The sequence below is a fragment of the Brachyhypopomus gauderio genome, chromosome 5, assembly GCF_052324685.1.
Source record: "Brachyhypopomus gauderio isolate BG-103 chromosome 5, BGAUD_0.2, whole genome shotgun sequence".
In the NCBI taxonomy this organism is placed as follows: Eukaryota; Metazoa; Chordata; class Actinopteri; order Gymnotiformes; family Hypopomidae; genus Brachyhypopomus; species Brachyhypopomus gauderio.
Window position 1 is genome coordinate 25,726,160 of NC_135215.1, and position 6,258 is coordinate 25,732,417.

Genomic DNA, 6,258 nt, shown 5'->3' on the forward strand with positions numbered 1-6,258 from the left:
AAAGACTAATGGGAGAGGCCAGCAGAGTCTTAAAGGGGACGTGGGGGCAGATTCCAGACGCCATACCAGCCCCATACAGACAGAAAGGCCAGAACCACCTCTTTGTCTTCTTGTAGAGGTTTTCCTGACGTCGGGAAACTACATAGCCCTCACATTAATGGGCAAAGTATAAATTCAAATGTAAGGAGGAAAACGTTTGCGGTTGCCTGTCAGAGCACCGGTTCCCAGAAGGTAAACTGGGCTTGGGGTGAATGGCCATAAAGTCACTATACTGAAATAGTGAAATGTTTCAGAAAATTAAGGCAGTAAAACAGTAAGTGACAGTAATTTCCTCTAGACAGTAATCAAAGTCACTAATGAGTTCACCACTCTTGCAGTAGTGTCTTCAGTGAAAGCCTGTATTCTAATGCACATACAGTCTTTGCCCAATTATCTGTGATTCCTCATCATAAATTTGCCCTATGTGCAGTGCCTTATTATTGTTTCATCAAAGCACTCATCAAAATTGTGGTGGCATCATGGATACAGATGCTATGACCTTGAACCCTGATGCAGAATTACCGGTAATTGAAGAATAAAGTGGGGAAAAATGTGCCCTCACTTTTGGTCCCCAATGTCACTGTCAAAATGAAATTACAGGCAAAGCAAGAATGGCTGGTGTTGTCCAATACAGTGTGTGCGTTTGTGTGTGTGTGTGTGTGTGTGTGTGTGTGTGTGTGTGTGTGTGTGTGTGTGTGTGTGTGTGTGTGAGAGAGTTTGTGCATGTGTGTTCGTGCATGCTTGTATTAGCAGGCCGCAGGGTGCATTCATGACCTTGAGTGGTGGAATGACAACTGTGTGGTGGTGGGAGAGGCCTTCATGGCTGGGGGGTTGCTGGTTTAAATCCCTGCTGGACCCCTGGCCTTTGGCAGTACCCTGGATTGTGGTTATTGGGGCTACTGCCATAGTGCACTGTTCTCTCCTCTATGTCTGGTGGCTCAGAGGCTCTTATATAGAATAATATATATCTTTTTATATTTTTGGAACACCTTATAAGCCACCCATGTTATTGCTGATTGCATTTACAAATGTGGAGATTCCAAATGTTCCTAGCATTCCCACATCACAAATGATGTTCTTAGCGATTAGCACAAACCTAGCAAAGGGTCAGACTCTCACAGCAGATCTTGAGCCTGAAATTTATGAGCATCTGTAATGCACTTCCTATTCAATAAAACATTTTCTTTGCTCCCAATTTACAACACATAAAAATGGCACTATGAAACTGCACTGGAACTACTGGATCCTCAGGAGGTAGACCAAGTTATACGTATCACATGGAGGGGGGAAACAAATTCTTGTCAAACTGTCAGAAAGGAATGGGGTTAAGAGATATGCAGAAGGAAAGGAGCCTTGTAGTATTTAACTCATCGTTGGGCAGACATGGAGAGGAGAATGGCCTTCAACGTTCCGTGGATGCACGTCACAGACCCGTGATTTACGACATCGGTGAGACCTTTGCCTTGGTGCTGGAAGCAGCTGCTGGAGCATTTTGACAGCCTCCAGACAGTGTGGGAAGGGTGAGAGGGGGCTGGTCTGAGCGCTGAGGGGATACCCAAACCTGCCCCCATCACCCAATGTGCACACACTCCTCCGTCTGAGCACGTGGCCCTCGATGCAGCAGGGAACATCCACCTTAGATAAGCCGATAAAGCTCTCGGGAGACATCTTATCCATCATGGAGTGGCAGGTCTGCCGCTGGGTTTGTGTTCTGCCTCGTTGAGGGTGATTAGTCTGGAGCAGCAGAACAAAGAAATGCAAACACGGCTGCGGCCCTCCCTGGAGTGAGGGACGGTGAGAGACACAGAGAGGGAGAGAGAAAGAAAGAAAGCGAGAGCGAGAAAGACAGGACGTTTAAGTTGAATGCTCATAAGCTGAGTGAGATAAAGATCTAGTAGAGCATGTATGGAGCTCTCTGCTGGCAGGGCAGCCAAACAGACAGCATGACTGACTGCAATCCCAGGGAGGGATTGTCAGACTTCAAGTGTACAACAGGTCTTGGAAAAGTGGGAAAGTAAAGATACTGTGAGATCATTGGCTTAGATTATCCTAGAAGCCATGGACACCAGTAAGATATAATAGTTTATTCTGGAATTTTTTTTTTAATGAATTTCATTTTAGGCTCAGATACAATTATTCATTCTGAACCTACTTCCCATGAATTGGGACCATGCCATCATACCGAAGCTAGCTATCTACTGCATCTAATTACACAAGTCCTTACAAATCCTTAGAGACGTAAGCCTCCAAAGTGTTTCCATCTGGTTTTCCCCCAAAAGAGGCATTTGGATCCAATGAATAATTCATGAATATCTTATAAGATCTACATCCACATCAGCCATTACTGCTCATAAGGGCAAATGGCAGAGAAAAACTACACTGACTTCAACTCGCTGGTATGGTTGTGGGAGTTTCTCTTGCTGTGATATTCGACCTGGCATGGTGGAGAACCATGTCAAAGAAGCTTGGGTGGAGTTATTCCATCTACAACACAACACCCCCCACCTCCATGCAATCAATCATCTTCCCTCTGCGAGCCATTTGGAGTGTAGCATGGGGTCATCTTTCGCAACCCACGATCTTCTGCTCCAGGGTGTAGGGGGTAGGGGGTGTCGAGGGTAGGATGGGAGGTGAATGCTTGCCAACGTTTGGGGACGCTGGAGTCAGGTTTGCTTGCATGGGCCACTGTGTTGGCAGAGTGGCAATCTCCAATTTCCAAATGCCAATTGGCAAACGAGTGTACACTGCCTCGAGTGCTCTTGATTGGACCTCGAGGCTCTGGACATATGGGTCCAGTTTAGGCAGTCCCGGGTGATTCGTTGACCTTTCATACTCTTCCATTCGAAAATTTAAGTCTGGGACATTGCTGTCCAATCAGTTGAATTTCCTGGAAGATGTTTTAAAGGTTATCAGTCAAATTGTTACACTCACCAAACAATGTACTAGATGCAGTGAGAATAAGAGAACAAACTGAATCATTATTTACTTACAACTACTGCAACAATTACTGCCATGTACATTTCTTCTCCAAGTACTTACCAACTGGTAGGATACATCCACGATGTGTTTCTGTTTGTGTTTCTGTATTTCTTCAGAGATCCTCATTTGTCTTTTGGGGGGAAAAATGAACTGTAAGACCCATGACACCTAATCAGCATGAAACTTTTAAATCTGATAACCTTTAATGAGGTTACAGCATCCCAGATAGACACGGCACACATGCACAAGAAAATTTGTTATCAATTGGCTTCATTCAGAGGAGTCTCTGCATGGACTTGCCATGAAGCTAGTAATAAAGTAGCCCATTCCCCCAAGACACACTACACCATATTAGCTTGATTCTGATTGACTGTGATCAGACACATTTTTTGCTGGACCGCAGGTATGGGAACAGAATGTACAGACTTGAGGGACTCTAGGACGTTTGAACCGAGAGGCCTGATGGGTGGGGCCAAGTTAGGTGAGCTACAGGTAGAGGAACGCAAAGGCAGGGAGCTCTCAGCAAGTGTGCAAATTCCAGCATATCTGCAAGCCAACCTCACAGAACAATAACAACCTTCCCTTGCATATGCATATGAGCGCGATTAAGCAAGCTGATTGTACAGTCCAGTGTTGCAAGGTTTGCTTATAGAGCCCATATGTGCTTCATCAGCTTCTTCCATTCTCATGCCATGTAGGTCCAAGAAAGAAAATCACATCATCATGATAATTTGGCATAAAACAAAACACGAGGGACCACTGGGAACATTAAACCAGATTTGCTCTACTGCCATTATTTGGCAATGGTTTTTGAACAGCGCCTGGTCGCCATTTAAATCTGTAATCTGGCTCACGCAAATCGCTGCACACTTGTTCCATGTGCACCACTCATCATATTGATCTGTCTAAGGTAATTTCTAAAACACGTCAAACATGTCACTGGGGACCTCTTGTGACTGAAAGATGGCTGTTGCCTGCCATGGTGTTGTCTGGAGCCCATAATCGGCCCACAGACATCTTTCCGGAGGGTAAGAGTGAAATCACCCAGTCCTTCAGCCCAAAGTACCTCTGAGAGTTCTTCATCAAAGATGAAGACCCTTTTCTCCCCTCCCACATCACTCCCACCCTCCTCCTGTGTGGGACGTTGCAGGGAACAGGGCCAGCTCGCTCCTCTGCTCCATCCAGAGATCCAGAGCCCCATGGTTTTAATTATGCGCCCTGCTCAGATGCTCCTGGCACATGGGAACAAAGAACATGGACTTGCTGGTGAACTGCTCGGCCAACAGTGCTGCTGTGTTTCTCACTGCTTCAACATGATTCTGCTTGATATGCATTTAAGGCCCTGTGATGGATGTCAACACCGCAAGCTCTGGAAAGGGCTCGCTACCCTTCTCCACTTTTCAACACCCACGATGTCAAAGCGGTGTTCCAGACTTAACCAACCAAGGTGGTGAGAAATTTGGATCTCCTTCACCATAGTTGTCCTTCATCATAGTTATTTTTCATCTGGCTTTTTGTGTGTAATCCCATAAAAGCCATAATGATGAGACATATGCCAACACGTGACTCTTCAAGATATCACTACATAATCCATCCACAGGAAAATTGTTAAGCTTTTGACAATATTGGCATTGTTTCATACAAGTCTCTCTTATTCAGTTTACGAAGTGAGTCAGGTGTGTTAATAGTGGAAAAACACTTCTTTAGTGTTGCTCACTATTCAAGATTTCATCAATCCATTAACTGAGCTTCACACATATTAGTGTTTTGTGTTTTTTAGGCTTTTGAAAAGCCTAAAGACGCATGTGTCTTAGGAGCAGAATTCCTCTTCTAGCTTGGATCCGGTAGTGGCCCACTAACAAATCAGAACCAGATTGTGATCATGAAAGGTGGAATTGACAGAGACAGTATGTGTGAGTCATGTATATGATTGACAAGTCAGAAAGTTGTGGGGTCGGACCATGTCTTAAACAAACTTCCTCACTGAACCCAAACCCAAGTTTACTTGGCTGTTACTTGGCTCTTCTGTTTACTTAAAGCATAAGTGTTGCTTTGATTAATTTCCAGTTGCTTTAATTAGAGATTTACAATAATATTTTCAGTATGCTTTCAGTGGTGAAAAGATCTTGGAGATTTCAGTATTTGTATACCACAGACATGTATTTCCATGACACAGATTTGCATTTACAAAAGATGTAAACCATTTGAGTAAATCCCTTCTATGGTATGGAAATCTGTGGCCTCTCTAAGGTTCTTAGCTGTATTCCCATGTAGCCTGAGCATTTGTGTGATTGCAGCATGGTTAGTGTGGAGAGAAAGAGCAAATCAGCTGCTGAAATTACACAGCACAGTGCAGCCCTGGGAAACACTCCTGATCCTTCATGCAGGACAGTTGTAAGCATAACTCTATAAATGCTCAGTGATACAGGGCTGACAAGTTAATCATCTGCACGCATCTCTCACTGGTTGATTTATGACTTCTGTACAGAACATATTCACAGTTAAAAAGCTAATAAAAAAAAGCCAAACCTGAGATGTAACTCGAAGCTCTCCAAAGCTTCATATGGGCACTTAAATGATTTTCCCTCCTGGACCAGATCCTGAACGAGAGATTTTCGCTTCTCTTGCATACTGTACACTCCACTTCGACAATTTGTTGCAGTGTTTAAAAGCACAGCCGGCAATCTTAAACCCACTATTATTAACAGCAGAGTGCTTCACAACCAGCTGACCAGTGTGGTGACTCACAGCATCACAAGCAAACATTAAATCCCAATCACACACTGATTTGAACTCACTGTACTGGAAGGGCAGAGCACAGACAACTTTATTGTTTGACCGTTCTGAAGCACTTTCCAAGACCTTGGCCTTGTCTTAATGTAATGTTTTTGATAAGCTTGTGAATGCAACTAAGCTTCATGGTAACAACAGAGACAACTTTCGCTGGCCCTGCATCAGAACTTCACAGACTTGTCATAGAACTTTGTGTTTCATTTGAAATACACATATATATAAAACCTACAAAATAAGTATTTGAACACCCTGCGACTTAGAAATCATGGAGAAGTCTGAAATTTTGCATATCCACTGTGAGAGACATAATCTAAAGAAAAATCTGGAAATCACAATGTAGCTATAATTTTTTTATAATTTATTTGTATACGTATACGTATTTGAACACCTGCCAATCAGCAAAAATTCTGGCCCTCAAAGACCTGTTAGTTCACCTCGAAAAAGTCC

General features: G+C 43.7%; 1 long non-coding RNA gene across 1 annotated transcript; it reads right to left on the bottom strand.

Moving 5' to 3' along the window:
• Positions 1-1,014: 1,014 nt before the first annotated feature.
• LOC143513886 (uncharacterized) lies at positions 1,015-5,780 on the bottom strand. Its single transcript, XR_013130709.1, has 3 exons — positions 5,548-5,780; positions 3,079-3,148; positions 1,015-2,926 (listed from the first exon to the last, which is right to left on the bottom strand). It is a non-coding gene; the product is annotated as an uncharacterized LOC143513886 (long non-coding RNA).
• Between the last annotated feature and the right edge of the window lie 478 nt (positions 5,781-6,258).